General features: G+C 34.5%; 2 pseudogenes; both read right to left on the reverse strand.

Annotated features, from left to right (window-relative positions):
• Positions 1–12,146: 12,146 nt before the first annotated feature.
• Positions 12,147–13,279, reverse strand: LOC119525798 (annotated as a pseudogene).
• Positions 13,280–17,426: 4,147 nt separating this feature from the next.
• Positions 17,427–18,364, reverse strand: LOC119525795 (annotated as a pseudogene).
• Between the last annotated feature and the right edge of the window lie 2,002 nt (positions 18,365–20,366).

Genomic DNA, 20,366 nt, shown 5'->3' on the forward strand with positions numbered 1-20,366 from the left:
CCATGAGTTTAACTTCCTTTTGAATGTTAAATGTCCTTATGTCTCTAAAATATTATCAAACCCAAAATCCTAACATATAATCCTTAAACAAAGTAATAGCAAAATCAATTTGCTTGACATGTGACTGGACCATTGTGCTTATAATTTTCATTTTTCTAACTACATAGCAACTTTTATATCAAAACATAAAACTAATAAAATTTCAGTAGTGCTATTCATGCTATGTGCCTCTGTCTACATCCCCACCCCCACCATATATAGAAGACTGTAGATTTTATTATATTTTTCTGAAGTTATGGGAACAAAGTAAAATACAGAGAAGAAAAATAAATTTAGACCTGGAAACTCATTTCCTAGCTACTAAAATAACTACTTTTTTTTTGTATTTGGTATTGGTTTAACAATGGAAAATTATTGGCTCATTGTTTCTCAGGCTAGAAGACTTGCTTCCACTTTGGGGTGATACCTTCTTGGTGGCTCAAAATCTTTGCTGTTCCCTGGTTTCTCTGTTACATGGCAATGCATATGACAATGTTGTTTTCTTCCTCTGGGCTCCATTCCAGCTTCTGGATGTTTTCTGTGGGGTATATCTCTCCATGGGACATTCACCCTGCTTATAAAGGACCCGGTAATCCAGATTAAATCCAATCTGATTTAGTAGGGCCACACCATAACTAAAGTAACATCTTGAAGAGATCTTACTTACAATGGGTACAGACCAACCAGAATGTGGACCAAGACCAAGAAAATGCCCAAACTGGGGTACACAATTCAATATATATCAAGATGCAATAGAATTTTCTCAGAGTCCAAGGGAAAGAACTTTAGATAAAAAGAAGAGCTCCCTTAAATGATGATCCACAGTCTCTAGCATTGCTTCTCTGTAAATCTTTCCTCCTTTCTCTATCTTCAACATCCCTTCAAAGTGCAAACCCCTGTCCTCATTTGGACAAATCACTCACTCTTATCATAGGATATTTTGCTGTCCCCAGCCAGGGTTCTCAGTGAGACAAAATTAAGTACACCATTACATCTTCTGAAGTTTGATTATTCATTCTAGATAAAAGGCCACAGGTGGCTCAAGCAAAACACTCCAGAGTGAAAGAAAGAGATTTGATACTTGGTATAGTCTATTTTGAGACTCACCACCAGCATGGGATGAAAGTATGCCCCTTCATATATTCAACTGTCAGAACATATGCAAACACACACACATGTACAAATACATTCCAAAGGAAGGCAATTTTTTTCCCAATAAAATTAATCTGCAAAAGTTTACCCTGCTCATAGTGCTGGTATGATTTTACATTTTCATGCAGGCAAGTTTCCCTTCCCTATATTCAATCTCTTGTGCTCTCCAAATCTGGCTCTAGATTTTCATGGAAGCTAGTGCAGATGCAATCAACATAGTCATCTGCCTCATATCACCACTCTTAAGCAAAAATCAACTTCAAGAAAATATTGAGAATTATCATTTGCTTTTTTCATTTTGCCTTCATTCAAATTCCTCCTAACCCTCACTCCCTTATAATTAGTGAGGAGGATGAGATGTGATTCTGGATATATATATATATATATATATATATATATATATATATATATATATACCATGTAGATATACACATAAAATGTATAGTTACATTTTAAAATTTTGGTAACAAAATAGAATGTACCTTGTTCTAATATGAAAACTATTAACCAAATGCAACTTTGAAAGATGGCTATATAGACTAAGCTCATACTGCAGTCACTGGGTTCCTGAAAATTGACCTTCACCCCCAACTACATTAGTCAGCTTACAATTTTCTCAGTATCTTAAACAGATGATAATAGCTGCAAATTGTCCTGATATATGCTACTGGAGGCTTCTTTAAAGAAACAGTTACACAACTTGTTTCTCCCAATTTGTGTGTGTGTGTGCATATTCTTTAAAAAATTTACATTTTCAGAACTTGAGTTTGGAATTGAGAACTTTGAATTAATATGTTAAGAAGAATCCAAGAGTTGACTTGTTTAAATATATTAAAGTCACTCTTACTGACAAAAAATTTTGTGCCTTCTCAATCTCATTATGTTTTAAATAACTTGAAATGCTATCCCATTTGATTATGTTTTATCATTTGTCATTGCTATTTCATACCACATCTGAAATAATATTTTTTCAAAGAATTTTCCCATCCTTCTCTTCAATAGAGTCTCACAGCCACTGTGAGATTGGTAGGTCTTGTGAGTAATACTAACCACAGTTGAGAGAAGGAGAAATGGAAGCTCAAAGAAATTAGAGAGGACCATTTTTTATAACTATCTTGAGCCCTTTTTCAATTATTACCCAAGAGGTCTCTAGTACTACATCATCACAGATTCAATACTTAATAACTTCATGCATTGGCTCATAAAATTCTATCCTTAATTTCCCCCATGTGCATAGGTTTATAGCTTTTTATTCTAAATGTCTCTTGAGCATTTCATGCTATATATTTGATCAAAACTTCAAAATGAACTGGATATCCCCTTCCACTAATTATTTTCCTCCTTCACTAGTGCTTGTTGCTTTCATATACATTGCCTATTCTGATTTTAAAACCTTCTGTTTTTAGGGATTTTTCCTTATCTGCCAACATCATTTTCAATTGCTACTCATTCCTTGTCCTTTGTTCTAATCAATTTGCTCAGTTCATCATCTTGTAAAGCTACCAGGATTTTTCTTGAAAGTCTGCTTTCCACTCTGTTTTTTCACTCACTTGAAATATTTTCCACAAATTACTCAGCTATTTCTAGTCTCTCCTTCTGTGCCTTCAAAACTTAATGTCAATTCTTCAAAATGCAGCTATTAAGAATTCTGGTATGTTCATTAATTGTTTTCTGGAAATGTTATCATCTCTATACTTCTTGAAGTCTATATAGAGATAGAAAAGGATGAATTCTATATCCTCTCCCAAGTACCCTAGACCTTAAGTTGGATGATCTCCATCTATATGTTAAGAGTAGCTCTGGACTAGGAAACATAAAACTTAGTCTACTAGTTAGTTACATGATTTGGGGCAAGCAACAACCTCCTAGGTATCAAGACCTCTATCAACAAACACAAGAATATTAGAGTAAGGAAAAATCTCCCAAAGTGCAATCATTATTTCACCTCTCAATCATTTCCATGAGCATGCAAGTGGTGACATCACTTTTCTCATTTGTTAGAGCTGCCATTATGCAAAATACCAGAAATGGATTGGCTTTTATAAAAGTATTTTATTAGGTAACAAACTTACTGTTCTGAGGACATAAAAGTGTTCAACCTAAGGCATCAGCAATAGGATACCTTCACTGAAGAAAGGACAATGGCTTCCAGAACACCTCTGTCAGCTGGGAAGGCACATTGCTGGTGACTGCTGGTTCTTTGCTCCCAGATTGTATTTCAAAATGGCTTTCTCCAAAAAAGTCTCTGGGCTTCTGTTTTTGCTTTTGTCTCTCAGCTCCTGTGCACTCTTGCTTCTTTTTCCTAGGGTGTTTCTCTCGAAGCATCTAGGGGTCCATTCTCCAGGGCAAACTCTAAGTTTCATCCTTAGCTTAGCATTGGCAAACATCCTTTTCTCTGCATCTCCAAGTGTCTCCAAGAATCAGCATCTGTGTCAGTTCTCAGCTTCTCTTAAAGGACTCCAGTGATCTAATTAAGACCCACCCTGAATAGGTGGGGTCCACACCTCCATGTGAATGATGTAATCAATGGTCTTGCACACATTTGGGTGAGTCACATCTCTATGCAAACACTCAATCAAAAGTTTCCACCCAACAAGATTGGATTAAATGGTCATGGCTCTTCTGGGATCCATAACAGTTTCAAACCAGCACAATCACCATCTACTCATCCCCACATCACTCTCTACCTACAATACCATTTTTCTGATTCCCTGTAGGCAAGACAGATCAAAAACATACTGCATATGTAAACAAACATCTCAATTCTTTCTAGATGCATTTCATTGCCTCCATGTTTTTCCTCAAGCCATTCTTATCAAGCTTTAGGTTCCTTACATGGCAGTAAACTATGTTTGTCAAGGTAATAAGTTATCTCAGACATGTCAAATACAATGATCAATTCTAGATTCACATTTTCCTGAATGTATTAGCAGCAATTAACACAGTTGATCACTACAGCCTTCTAGAAACACATTCTTAACCTGGCTTCCAGGATAACACATTAACATGAGTTTATCCCATATCTTATTGGCCATTCCTTCTTGGTCTTCTTTGCTGGTTTCTCTTTTTCCTAACTTTTAAATGTTCACATCCTCCAAGATGCAATCCTCACCCTGTTTCTCTTTTCAATCTACACTGACCCACTAGATTATCATATTATATTCAACTGTACATTTACCATCAAACACATATCCACTTACAACTCTCATTTAAACTCCATATTCATATATTCCACCTCTTATTAAGCATCACCATTTATATGTCTAAAAGGCATTGCAACTTTAACTTAACCAAAACAAAAACATTTAACAAACCAGCTCCCTTTAGAATCTTCAAATCACCTATCCCCTTCTCCTTCCCCTTCTCAACTAAGTGGCAAGATTCTTCACCCAGCAGCTCAGTCCAAAAGCCTTAGAGATATTTTTATTCCTCTCTTTTTTTACACAACACATCCAATCCATTAGCAAATCCTGTTGACTAAACTTTTAAATCTCTTTCTGAATTCCTTTATTTCTCATCATTTCCATTCCAACAACCATAGTAGAACTAAGGATGTTCCTGGTCTGAAATAGTGATTATACGAAGTTTTCAAAGGTGTTCACTTAGGGCAGGCATATGATTCAATGAGAAAATGGGGCATTTGTAAGATTTGTACAATCATGTTCCTTCTAGAGGTACATGGCTTGGCAGCACATGTCTTTGCAAAGTTTAGAAAAGGACTCATCTTCCTCTGATAGACTATAGTCCTGTGCAAGAGCACAACGCTTAAAAAGCAGAGCTCCCTCATTGATCCTCAACCTGCATGATTGTACAAGCCACCATTGTCTTTCATACAGAGCCCTGGAATCACCTCTTAATTCTCTCCTCACTTCAACTCATGTCTTCATATATTTGGTTCCCCATAAATCTTCCAACATGATGTTTCTACATTCTAAGCATACTTTGGCACTCATTCAAAGATATCCAATGGTTTCTCATCATACTCAGAATGCAACGCAGATTCCTTCCAATGTCTAACAAAGTCATAAAGGATCTCAACCTTTCTCTTACTTGACTTCATTTTCCTACATTACCTGACATACTCACTCTTGACTAGACACATGGCTTCCTTGCTGTTTCTAGAGAACACCAAAATTGTCCTGCCTCAGACCTTATAGATGCTGCTCCTTTTACCTGTAATCATCTTCCACCAGATCTCTGCATGGATCTCTCCCTCAATTCATTCAAGCACTCCCTAAGGAATGTATGGTTATACAGGCATAACTTGTAGGTATCATGGGTTCATTTTAAGACTACCACAATAAAGTGGATGTTGTGATCAAGTAAGTCACAGAAAATTTTGTGTTTCCCAAGGCATATGAACATCATGTTTACACTATGCTGTGGCCTTTTAAGTGTGCAATACCACTGTCTAAAAATCAATGCACACACCTTAATTAAAATGTGGCACAGAGACATGCTAATGGCAATATAGCCAATGGGCTTGCTCTCTGCCGTGCTGCCACAAGTCTTCAATTTGTAAAAAATTCAAAATCTGTAAAGCACAATAAAGTTAAGCACAATAAAATGAGATATGCCTGTACTATCTAAAATAGGGAAAATGAACAAAATTTTTCTTTCTATCCTCTTACCCTGTTTTTCACTGAATGTATTATAGTATGATATATTTTATACATACATCCTTATGTGTTCATATAGTTCCCTCTAAATCATAGGATACTGAAGGGAACCTTATCTATCTTGTTGATCACTTTATCCTCTAGTTTCTAGAACAGAGCCTGGGTTATTTGGATTGAAAACATACTCAAAGCAAAATGGTCTGTCCCAACACTAATATTTTAATATGTTTCCATTAAATGTAAGAAAGGCAATATACCAAACCTAAATGTGTATGAGAGGGAGGGATAAGGGGTATTTTGTAGTGGTGGTGTTTTCTGTCCTTACTATTTTGTTGTATTACATGATATTTTATTCTTCTTGTTATTATGTTTTTTAATATTCATTAAAAAATAGAACTTATTATTAGTAACCAATATGTTCAAGAGCTGAGTGTCGTGATAAGTGGACAACTATATAATGATACCATGAACAACTGACTGTACACTGTAGACTTTCTGGAGGTCAGTGTGGTTGTTCTACAAGAATCTAAGTATGTGGGGGCAATAAAGTCCTGCAACCTCATTATGGGGTATGTACATGGAAGATCTGAGAGCAGAGTTATGAATGGACATTTTTACACTGGTGTTTATGAAGGCAGTATTCATTATTTGCAATAGGTGTAGGTTGCCATAGTGTACATCAACTGAGGAACAGAATGGTGAACTGTGGTGCAATGGAACCACAATGGAACACTAAGCAACTATTAGAAGAAGTGAAGCTATGAGACAGGCAATGAAGTGAATGGATGTTGTAGACAGCATTTTGAATGAACTATGCTAGAAACTAAGGCAAACACTATAATACCTCACCAATATGGACTAACTACAATGTGTAAATTCAGAATTGAATCTTAGAGCACAGCATAACAGGGAAATGATTATTGTAATGTTACCTAGATTATAATCTCTTATGGCAGTCAAACATATTCATGAACTGTAATGGCTATTTCCAAACTCTGAGATATTTATCCCTTTTTTAAAACCTGATTGCTCTATGCATCACTCAGAACTAGATATTGACAGATATGAATGTCAATATTATTGCATACAGCAACTGTTAAAAAAAGCTAGCTGAAAAAGAGATCAGACATCAATTACAGATATGAATGAAGAAGATATGGCTCAGATTAGGGCAAATTAGGCTAAAGGGTAAAGGTTGAAACTGACCATGTGTTAAAACTTAAACTTCCATGTGAGACTAATGGAAGGGATTTTTTTTTTTTTGGTGCAGGATCTATATTTTCTAAACAATATGCATCTGCAGTTTGTTCAAACACCACAATTGAAATATTGAACAGGATGTGAGATATGGTAGGATGTAAAGTTTACAGTGAAATAATGACCCAACCCAGAGTAATTTTGACAGAGAATAAAAATATATATGCAGGTGCCTCCTGAGGAGTTGAGGGAAAATGCAGACATGTTGGACTTCCTCACCTGGACTGTTGTTGATGTTCTCACAAACATTGAAGACTGTTTTGATCATGGTTTTAATGTATTGGAATAGGTAGAAGTAAATATCTGAAACTATCAAACTCTAACCCAGTAGACTTGAATCTTGAAGATGATTGTGTAACAATGAAGCTTACTAGGGGTGACAGCATGATTGTGAAAACCTTGTGGATCACACTCCCTTTATCCAGGGTATGGATGGACGTGTAGAAAAATGGGGACAAAAACTAAATGAAAAATATGGTGGGATCTAGAGGATGATTTGGGTGGGTTGTTTTTTTTTTGCTTTTACTTTTTATCCTTTTTCTGATTTTCTCTGGTGTGAAGAAAATGTTCAAAAATAGATTGGGGTGATAAATGCATAACTATATGATTGTACTATTAACAGTTGATTGTACACCATGGATGATTGTATGGTATGTGAATATATCTCAATAAAACTGAATTTCATTAATAAATAAACAGTTGGATACAAGTGCTAGATGAAATATGGAGAGGGATGTAACTTATCACTTTTGGTGGGGAAGCAGAATGGTACAGTCCATCAGGAACGAAGTGTGGTGGTTCCACAGGAAGTTAATTATGTGGTTTCTGTATGGTCCTGCAACCCCATTATTGTGTATATACTTGTAAGAACTGAGAGTAGGAACACAAATGGAAATTTGCACAGTGGTGTTTATGGTGGCAGTATTCATGATTCACAGTGGATGGAGGTAGCCTAAGGATACATCAACTGAGAATGGAATGATGAATAGTGTTCTGTGCATACAATGGAATATTGAAGGGCTGTTAGAAGAAATGAAATTGTGGGATAAGCAAATACTTAAATGGAACCTGTGGACAGTGTGTTGCATGAAATCAGTCAGAAATAAAAATACAGACATTATAATGCCTCATTAATATGGATTAGTATACTGTGCAAACAATGAGAAGTGAATTTGAGAACATAGTAGGTTGTCAGGGGAATGCTTTTTGTAATGTTTCCTAGATTGTAAACTCTTAATGGCAGTTACCTCTATTCCTGAGTTGTAATGGATATTTCTATACTTTGAGATGCTGAGCTTTTGGCCAGTCCCTGGAACTTCAGGGCTAGAGTTTGTAGCTCTGAATTTCAACAATACCCCATATAGCAAATGTGAAACAGGTGCAAGAGATCAGACTTCAGTTAGCAATATGAATGAAATGATGTTGGTTAGGGCTAAGGTAAATCAGACAAGGGGGTAGAGGAAAATACTGACTGTGTTTTAAGACTTCAACTTCTGTGAAAGACCAAAGTTAGAGATGTGTATTTGGTGGAAAATTTTATTTTCTGTGCATACTATATAATTTAACTTGTTTCTGGTTTATTCAAACACAATAATTAAATGGAAACTTGAATATTCAGTGAAATCTGGTTTGTCTGTACATGTTACTGTGAAGCCCTGATACATCTCAAAGTAATTTGTGCAGAGGATAAAAAGTATTTGAGAAACCCCCTTCAGGAGTGGTGGAAAATTGTGGAAATATAAAATTTACCCACCTGGGGAATTCCTTATATTCTTGAAAACTTTGGGAAATACCAATTTAGTAGGCTGAGCCCTCAATCTTGGGACATGCCCTTATGAAGCCAGTTACTGCAAAAGAGAGAATAATCCTACTTATAATTGTCCTGAGTCACCCACAGAGAACCTCTTTTGTTGTTAGATGTGGCCCCTCTCTCTAAGCTGACTTGGCACATGGACTCGCTGCCCCCTTCCCAATATGGGACATTAACCCATGAGTGTAAATCTCCCTGGCAAAGTGGGTCATGACTCCCAGGAATGAAGATGGACCTGGCATCATGAGATTGAGAACACTTTCTTGACCAAAAAGGGGAAGAGAAGTGAAGCAAAGTAAAGTTTCAGGGACTGAAATATTTCAAATGTTGTCAAGAAGTCATTCTGGAGGTTATTTTTATGCATTAAAGATATACCCCTTTTTAGTTGTTAGTGCACTAGAATACCTAGAAGGAAATACCTCAAATTTTTGAACTGCAACACAGCAGCCTTGATTCTTAAAGATGAGTTTATAACTGTATCGCTTATATGGTGTGACCATGTGATTGTAGAAAACCTTGTGGCACACACCCCATATATCCAGTGTATGTTCTGAAGAGTAAAGAACCAGGGAGAAAAAAGTAAATGAAAAATGGGGGGATGGGTTGTTTTGGGTGTTTCTTCTTTACTTTTATTTTTATTCTTATTTTTATTATTATTTATTTTTGCATAATGCAAATGTTCAAAAATTGTGTTGATGAATGCACAAATATGTGATGATACTGTGAGCAACTGATTGTATACTTTGGATGATGGAATGCTATGTGAATATATCTCAATAAAATTGTAAGGAAAAATGTAATTAATATAATTTAATTTAAAATATAGATAACCTAGATCATTTCAATTTGGATTAAAAAACTTTCTAATGCTAAAAGTAGTTGCAGAATGTCTAAAAATAATGAATAAAATATATATTGGAATCTGCATAATACAAGTTAAGCAAAGTTCAAAGTAAAAAAAACATGTATTTTACTATTCATTACAATAGTAATAAAAAGCATGATAAAGACAATCTGCAGCAGCCTGTTGGAAAATAGAAAATGACAAAAAATGAAGGAAAGTGATAGGAATAAATAAAGAATATCAATCTAACTAGGCAACTAGAAAATAAGGGTAGCAAAATAATTATTAGTTTCTTCTCTGGAATAAATCATTAATGCAATTCTATAGAATACATTACCTTGTAAACTAATGAAGGAAAAATATTATTAAATTAAAATTCTATATGGCTGAATATATCCTGCTAATATAAGTCAAAATAAAGACATTCCAAAACAAACAAAAATGGAGAGAACAGTTTTGAGATATAGGAGATAGTGAACAGTAATAAAATGCAAAGTATAGGTTGAAAATTCCTCTTTTATCATATCAGCAGTAGAAATGGCTCAGATAATATGATTATCTACATGGAAACCATTGAATCACCTGAACTATTACTCATACTAGTCACAAGATTTACTAAGGTAGAGAGTTGTGTTTTAAGATGCTGAAATGAACTCCATATTTAGGAAAAAGTGTCATATAAAAGAAATAATGAAATGAAAGCTTCATTTATAAAACAATAAGAAATAAGAAGTGGTCAGAAATAAATTTATGATAAGAATGAAATGGTAAGTTACTCTTTTTTTAAGGTATAAAGATTGATTACAAATTTTCCACCAACTATTTCTAGCCATATAATTCTGGATATCACAGATGGGTTATATAACAGTATTATTTTATATTCATCTGCATGAAAATCAGGGAAAGATGAAAAGAAATGTGTATATGCTGCCTTAGAATGAAACTTTAAAGCTCACATTCACAGTGTGGTACCCTGTGAACATATCAGTCCATTAAGTGAAACCTGCTCTTCTCCTCTCACCAGCCAGCTGCAAGACCTTGGACAAGTCACTTCTCTGTTTCCTCATTTTAAAATTATCTGTCACATGACTTCTCTACCTCACAGATTCAATTTCCTGTATGCAAAATAATATGAAAAAATAACATGGACTCACAAGTGTGGAATATTTTAGTATAAAATGCTTCATTCATTACTGCCCTTCTTATTTTAGATTAATAATATTTATATTTCAGTAAAAGTCAACACTTGTTTGAAAAGTGAAATTTTGAAAAGGAATTCCTAGGCATTAGTCTCACTGATGATAATATGGTATGGTTCTAAAGGCAGTGCCTCAACCCTTAGGAATAGCATTTGATATAAAATTATAAAATAGCCATAAGCTCTAAATACCAAATAATAAAATGAAATGTCTTCTTAATTATCCAAATGTCATATGAAAGAGTAATGAGGTCAAGTTTGTGTGATATGTAAACAGGGAAAAACAGCAGCAGCATGGTTTGTCCAAGGAATATAAAGTACAAGAGTGATTGGAAACCAAATTTCATTTACTTTGAAGCTTATTCATGTAGAATAAGTTTCTTCAGCAAAACATTTAGCATGCACAATGTCACCACAAATTCTATGGTGTGGCCAGGTACTTAGGTCCTTCAGCAAAATTTTTTAGAAATACTACCATTTCTTTTAATTGCAATTATCTCTAGGGCCTCAAAATTCAAGGGACAAATGTCCAGTGTGTAGGGACAGATGAGTAGAAAAGTGGGGAACAAATATAAATGAAAAATAGGGAGGATGGGGAACATGGTTTGTTTTGGGTGTTCTTTGTTACTTTCATTTTTATTCTTATTTTTATTATTTTTTGGAGTAACGAAAATGTTCAAAAAATGAATGTGGTGATGAATGCACAACTATGATGAAACTGTGAACAACTGTGCACTGTGGATGATATTATGGTATGTGACTATATATCAAAATTGGAAGAAAAAAATTCAAGGGACAAGTTAGGAGGTATTTATAATTATAAAAAAGGGAAGAGTTTCACATGCAAATTAGAGCTACAAAATTATTAATATCTGGTAAAATGTTTATTTGTACATTTATAGGATGTAGCTGAATGTAATGTGTATTGCAAATTTTGTTGGAAACTTGGAAGACAAGATAAACAATCTGCAAATATATCTAGCTGACTTATCAAGTACCAGCCCATTGCTGTTTGTCTCTATACTATACTTCTATGTCAGTTTCTTTAAACTTTTCAGCCTTTGGGGTCTCTGAACCTTGGATGGAACCATTTAGAGAGTGGCTATATGTATGTAGAGTATTATTTTTAGAAATGATCTTAGTTTATCAGGGTGAAATGATAAATATTACAAATGCTGAGAATGAGAAAATTAGGTTTGTAAGAGCTGCCAATTATTTGGGTACCAATTAGAAAGTATCTTCATCTGATTCAATGTCACTTTTGGGTTTGATAAGTCTTTCTAGTTCCTCTCCATCCCCACTTGAGTGCTCCCAAAATCTGCCTCTTAGATGTCAGATCCTTTCTTGCATAGGTGCATAGTCTATACCTTGAGAATTGCTGGTATTGTAAATAAATATGGAGAGGACAGATGGGTCATCCAAGAAAAACTCCAAGGTAGGCCTGAAGTTAAAGATCAGGACAGATACAGTTGTGGTGATAACAGTGGTGACTTCAGCCAAGACATGGAACATGTTATCCTGAAACTTCAGAATGAAAGCCCCTGAGAGGTCCTGGAATCTAATTACAAAGATAAGGGCCACTGAAAATGCACTGTGGCCATAAAAATTATCTGGAGTTCTTAATCTGGTCATGGTTACTGCTCTGAAGACCCAGGGTCAGTTGGTTTAAAAAGAATGCAAAATAAATAGAGTTTGCTTTTCTGTATGAAGATGACTTCAGTGAGCTCTTTCCTTCCTTGAATACCTTTTCATTATATATACTGGCCATTGAAGAAATAAAACACTGACCTATAATAAGAAAATGGCCCAAGCAAGAGGATGTGGCTGAAAACCCTGACTGTAATGTTCTTCCACTTAGCTTCAGGAAAATCCATTCTTTTCACAGACAATTATCTTTCCTGGAACACTCACTTCTGAAAAGAAGGCAGGAATTGTGTGGGCTGAAGAAAGCATCATGTTGAAATCCATGTTCTGCCAAGTTATGCTGTGAAGTTTCAGTTCTATCAGAGTCACAACAGACAAAAGCAGAATCAGGAGTGATGCCCACTGTATCCAGTTTAGATGCTGCTTCAGCACTATCCTGTATAGAAGAGATGTTGTTATAATGCTAATATTTGAGAAGATAACAGCCATGGCTTTTCTTTATAACCCAGAATGACACAGGCACATAGAAAACTAGCTTCATCAGTTAACATACATTCACAGTAGTTGAATATAATCATATTTTTCTCTTCATTGGCTGAATATTTTACCAGTAGGATGAGACTTGAGCTTAAAGCAAGGATTATGGCCTCTAGCTGTAATGCATACATTGTTTACATGAAGGAGAACATAGGATGACCACAGCCCTTCCTTTCCATTCTGTTTGTGTTTAACTGCCTAAGTCCCCTATAAGAGCTTCTAGTTGAAGAGCACACATTCTACAGCTGAGAAAATAACTGTGAAATTCTGCAGTAGTAGCAGAATTCTAGGGTCTATAGGCTGGGACACTATGGAAAGGAAAAATAAGCCAAAAATATCTCTGACCCAAAGCCTCCTATTCCAGAAAAGAAATGTCCTGACTCAGATGGAGTCTGAGTGTTTCTCTTGAAGAAAAATATAGGAATATTCTTTAGAAATTTTAAGTCCTCCTTCTCTTGGAAAATAAGCCTCATTCTTTTAATGATATCATTTCACCCTTAATTAGCTGACATATTTCCTTTGATTCTCAATTGAAATATAAACTATAAAAATATATATGCTGCTCTTGTGCTTAAATGAAGAAATAAACTCAAATACAATTGATAAATGTCTGAAGAATAAGATCCATGAAGTAGAATTTTCCCTAACAGCTAAATTAATGTGCTATAAATCACCAGTGATTAAAGAAGGGTGGATTGAACTCACAGAGATAGAAAGACTAATGGAAGAGTACATAATTATTTAACATGTATCCAATATTTATGGGAAATCTACTTGAAAATCATTTGCTGTTTGACTCATGATCTTGTGATGAATAAATTTTTATCACGTATACACATATGATCTACACATCAAACCAAAAAGCAGGTTAATAGAGTAAAATGATGAACTAAAGTGTTTTTGTTTCTTTTTCTTTTAATTTCAAGAAATGAGAGTACTGGAGGTAAACATGTTGAAATCTTTGAGACATTGGTTAAGGCAGGTATTTCTGGCTCAGTTTTAAAGCATAAAAAGAAAAGTAAATGTAAATTTTATAACTAAATGAAAATAAAATATAGTTTCAAAAAATAAATATTAATTTAAAATGGCAATCAGGCAAGATGTTTGCAACTCAAATTAGCCAAAGGTTAATGATTATTATAAATAAAGTACTGATTTGGAGAAGAAAAAGTACAATAACACAACAGAAAATGAGGAAAACACTTGAAGAAAGATTTTACATGTATTAAATTCACATAACACCAACTCTTATATATTTATATGTGAAGTAACAAATTTATTCATAATGAAAATAATAACTAAACCTCAAAATATTTCTCATCTGCCAGATTGGCAAAATCCAACATTTTGAAAATAAACAGTCTTAATAAGATGCAGAGTAAATGTCATTCTTTCATGGCCATTGGCAATTAAACATCGCTCTGGAGGTACAAATCTTTACAGTTCCTACTGAGGAAAGCTTTTCAATATGTGTTAAATTTATGAATGCATTTTCTCTTATATTAACAACTGTACATCTGATAATTCATCATATATTCATATGAACCCACATATACACAAACATACACACACGTACATTGCAGTACTGCTTGAAATATTAAAAATTGGGAATATCCAGAAAATCAGTACTAAGGATATTTTTAAAATATAGAATGTCCAAAATATTTAATAAAACATGCTTTGTTTATCCTGGAATCAAATATAATGTAAATGCTATTTATAAATATATTTCTGGATATTTAACTTCTATAGTATGTATTTTTGAAAAATGTGACACAGTTCAATTTTAGATTTAGAATATAATAATATGAATTAAATCACCTGATATTATAACCATATAGAATATATGAAGTTATGCTGAACAAAGTTTGAGTGAAATGCACCCGGTGAATGGAAGAAAGTGATTTTTCAGAGCCTTGAGTTTGCTTAGTGAAGTCAAGGAATTTTCCTTAAGACAGTGATGCATGAGGTGATCCTGAAGGATGAGTGCACAACCAGATTGCTGGGGTAGGGAGTCTCTTTCTAGGGAATGAGCATCATATTCAAATATTTCTTTAGGAAAGTGCATGGCAAGTTTATGGTGATACGACAAGTAGTGTGGCTATAACTCTGACAAGGAGAAGGAACATAGAGATAAGAGATGTCATGCAGTGTTCCTAGGTCAGGATCAGCAGTTTGGTTATTATTGTTAAAACAATGCATTGGTGTTGATCAGCTTTAAGAAGGAAGAATCAGACCTAATTAATTTGTTACAACACATTACCTCTAGTTGAGTCCATGGATTATGGTTTGTGAGATGCTCTATGAAGAATTGGACAGACCCATGAGGAGATTACAGTGGCACCCAACATACAGCAATGCATAACTCATATTTAGTTTGGGTCTTAGAGATGGAAATATGTCATTATTTGATAGCAAAAATAAGCAAGGATTGTTGATTGATTTGCAATGAACAGTGATGGAGTAAGGGATGACAAGGAAGATCCAAAGGTGATTTCCAACTTAAACAGGTGGTGTCCCATTACATAAGATTACCTTCAGAGGTGATAAAATAAAAAGATGAGTGTACTTTTGTACATGACGACTTCCACAGTTAATGCCTGTATTCACAAAGAAATGATCGGTGAAGCTGACATATTTTACATAGGAAGTCGTTTCAGCAGCATTTTGAAGGAACAAACATAATAAAACTTAAAATTCAAAATGTAAATAGCATTTATTTTAGCAAATTTACACTACAGAATAACATATAGCCAAAAAATAAGACAGTTAAAAATAATTTACCTGTATGGGAAGTTGCATAAATGCTTATGAAAAGTGTGAAAAGTAAACATATACATGCATATTCAACCCAGCTGGTAAAAATGTGTATACTAAAGTAGTGTCAAGATTTAGGAAACAGCCAATCAGGAATATTTCCTTCTATTTTTAATATTGTTTGTCTTTACATTTCAGAATTTTCTTCAAATGCTCTCACCTTTTATAATCAAAATGTTAAAATATTTTTTGACTTTTACTTTGACTTCCTTTCTCCTCATGTTTACATTTTATTTTGTGCTACTAGTTTATGATTTTATTTCCTGTGATTTTATTTTATTTTACTCATGCTGTGTTTCAGGATTATCAGCTTTAAAGCATCCTTCCTAAATTAAATGTGATAACTAGTTTTATTGTCAAATTTCCCCATTTCCAGTGAAACCACTCATTACATTTACTGTATTTTTTAAAACTAAGTTTTAAAAATTTACAAAAATAAAATGTCAGTATTAAATGAATTAATTGGACAACCAAGCATCTTTTGTAAGTGTTTAAATTGGAACAGATTTTGTGACCCATGAGGTCTGAGTTGGTGTAGGCAGCCCACATAAAACTCTGATTTTGTCATATCAAAAGGAGGAAACATAACATTATAGGAGAGGTGAAGTGACAAGGAGAAAGCTGGATAAGATATGCATATATTAATACACATTATCCCAAGAACACAGATTCTCGAATGATTATGACCATTAGTCAGGTAAGAGAATCTCCCTTCAGTTAGGAGTACAAAGAGAAATTTTTCTCTGATTCAGAATGTTTCCATGTTGTTTTTTTCAGTGTGCATATAGCTATTGATAATCTGATGAAAATAGAAAGTTTAAGAAAGATCTATGACATAAATTCCACATTTATAAGTAAAGGTAATTTTGAAAACAAGATCTGTGAATTTATACCTCTTTAAAAATGAAAACTGACTAGGTACTCAGAAAAATTATTTATTATAATATTCATATATTCCATATGTTTATACATCAAAATTTAATATGGGGAAATTTCAAACATTTGCATATACCACAAGTGTTTGATTTCATTTTGTTTTCTTATTAAAAATTGACCATTTGAAACCTTGGTTGCTTAAAATAGTGCTTCCAAAAATTTAATTAGTATACCAATCACCCAGGGACCTGGTTAAAATGCATTCAGGAGGGCTCAGATGTAGTCTGAGATTATGTGTTTCTCACAGTCTCTTAGATGACCTTAATACTGCTGCATCACACATCACATTTTGAATTGTGATGGTTTAGGAAGCAAACAATGAAATATATTCACTTTAAAAAGATGGGTTTGGAATATTTTTCTTCAAGCATCCTTGCTTTCCTTTAAGATCCCAAACTATACTAAAATACACTGAAAATCTTAAATCTTTTCATTCACATATGAGGATGATACATAATAATGGGAAAAAAATTCATAATATAATAATTTTCCAATACTTACTATTTGTCAATATTGTTGGGAAATCCACTCTACATTGCTCATTTTAGTTAATCTCCAAAACGCCTTTATGTTTCAAGCTAAGAGCAATCTCTTTTGTGCTAGAACTTTCCTGAAAGCTTTCTTCACATCTTTGTTTCTAAAAGTATACATGAGAGGGTTTAACAATGGGGTGACCACACGATAGAACACTGACATGGTTTTCCCAATGGTGAAACTGGTTGGCTGGAGGCCGAATGTAGGCAAAGATGATGGTGCCAAAATAGATGGTGACCACAGTGTGGTGGAAAGCACATGTGGGAAAGTTTTCTTCCAAGCCTACTGTGAAGACATTCTTACTATTGTGGCTACAATTTGGCCATAGGATGACATAGTAAGTAGGAAAGAACTTAGAATCACAGTGGAGGTACATGTGTAACTCAAGGCCCCCTCCAAGAATATATCTGAGCATGAGAGTTTGAAAATGGTGTCTTCATCACAAAAGAAATGATTGATCTTCTGGGAGCCACAGAAGTTGAGGTGAGAGATAAGCATGGTAGGTAGGAGAGGGGCAATGAAGCCCCCAAGCCAAGATCCAGCTGAAAACTGTAAGCAAACCTGAACACTCATGAGGAGTGAGTAGTGAAGAGGGTTACATATGGCCAGGTACCTATCATAGGCCAACATTGCTAGCAGGATGCACTCAGTAGCATCCAAGGAGAAAAAGAGGTAGCACTGGGTTATACAACCTGAAACAGAGATAGTGACAAACTGTAAGAGGCATGTAGCCAGCAGTTTAGGCACTGTAGCAGCAGTGTACCAGATTTCCAAGAAGGACAAATTTCCTAGGAAAATGTACATAGGTGTCTGGAGTGTGGGATCTAGAGGACAATGTAAATTATGAGGGTATTTCCTGTGAGGGAGAGCAGGTAAACAATAACGAACATAAAAAATAATGTGAGTTGCAGTTGGGGAATATCAGAAAATCCAAGAAAAATGAACTCCCTCACTGTTGTTTGGTTTGTTGCACCCATACTTCATCATCTCTGATCTGGAATGAATCAATAAAGCCCAGAAAGGTGTCATATGAGCAAAAAACAAGGCTTAGATATTCTTATATTCATTTGCTAATGATGATATGTATCTCTAACAATAATGATACATATTGGCTTAGAAAAAAATTGTCATCATTCTGAACATGGATTTCTCTTCTTCAATTTTCCAAACAAATCTCCAAAGTAAGAATTCCAATAATCCACATTATATAGATGAAGAAACTGAGGGAGTAAGTAGCTGTCTGATAGTTACAACATTATAGTGGTGGTACTGATTTTGAAATTAGCAAGTTGATTTAAAAGACCACAATCCACACTAATACATGTAATGTTTTTGCATGGAAGAACATGACATTGTCCCATCACTGGAGTGTGATGAGAAATCAAAAGCATAGAGCAGGACAGAGGCCAGGGATGAGGAGTTTCATGGACTGGAGTTCCTCAGCCATGTAATTATGACCATTGAGACAAAGCAGTATGCATAATTTGACTTTATGACTCTTGATTTAGGAATCAAATAGGGGATGCTGGGAGGTTGGTACATGTATGAAATTCTGTTCAGTAAACAAAACAATGAGTAGTATTAAAAATTTACATGAATGAGATTTTGTTTTTATATATTGTTTTAAATTCCCTAAACTTTGACTTGCTTGTCTTAAAAATAGTTATGCCTACCTATTTTCCCATAGTGGTTAAGAATTGTCAAACAAATAAATTTTAGAAGAGTTAGATATTTTTGAGAAATAGCAGCTTTTCATTAAGCATTTTAAAATACACAAGCTTTAGAGCCAGAATATTCAGAAGATAAATATAAAGTAAAAATTGCTTTTAGTATCCATAAAAATTATTATATATGTAAAATATCTTTATTCAACTGGTGTTTATAAAGTCCCTGCAGTACAGTCAGAAACTTGAGAACTCCTATATCACAATCCAAAAGACAGCTGAATTTAACATGGAGTCATTTGAGTTAACATCTACAATGTCTGATTTTAAACATTTATGGAAGTTTTGAATCAGAATATTCTACTGAAAAAATAATAAACGCTTTAAATCACTTACTAGGTTTCTCTGTGTTACACTGTTGATACAGTAGATAATATTTCAAGATATATATAATAGAAATCATGAATTACCTATTTAAAATTTTAAAGTAATATTAGTATGCTTAGGATATATTTTACATGTGCTGCTATCCCAAGTTATTTATATTAATCCCCTAAAAATTTTTAAGGTTTCTGCCATATTTCTCAGGGTAAGAAAGATAAAATTGTAATATTTGCAGGCTATAACACTATTCAAAAATATTTGGAAAATATTATGTCTAGCAATACACCTATTATCTATAGTTTTGTCAAACTGGATGAAAGAGCTTGGACTAATATATTTTAATCTTTTGCATTATTTTGATTTCATAATTCTTTAAAAGAATCATTAAAATTTGTATTATTCATGTTACACCAAGGATGCAATGGGTTTCTTATTCCTCTTATGAAAGGAATATTGTGTAAAATTTTTTTCCAGGAATCAACCTAAATTAACTATTTGAAAAGAATATAAGTAAGAGTTTGACAACAGAATCAAGCCAATGTCATGCCATGGAGTGTCCGGCGCTTTCTCCGCCCCGCCTCGAGTCCTCGGTCGGCCGGCGATGGGGACCAGAGAGATAAGGGGAGAGAGGGTGCGGACAACGTCTTACCCGGAGCACTTGTGATCACTCAGGACTCGCGGTGGTAAAGCAGATAAACTTTTAATGGGACTAGGCAATCATCATCTTTACAGGTTCCACCCGGGGCGAGACACCTCGGGGGAGAACAACCTCGATGCGGCCGTCAGGTACGGCTCCTTGTGGGCTGTCTCCCCGAGCTTTGCCCGGGAACTTTCTTATAAACCTTGCGTGTATCCAATGGGCTAACGCCACGCACACAAGCATGATTGGTGAATACAGCGGGTGGTTACATACATCAGAAGCCGGAAGCAG

The sequence above is a fragment of the Choloepus didactylus genome (genome assembly GCF_015220235.1).
Source record: "Choloepus didactylus isolate mChoDid1 chromosome 26 unlocalized genomic scaffold, mChoDid1.pri SUPER_26_unloc3, whole genome shotgun sequence".
NCBI lineage: Eukaryota > Metazoa > Chordata > Mammalia > Pilosa > Megalonychidae > Choloepus > Choloepus didactylus.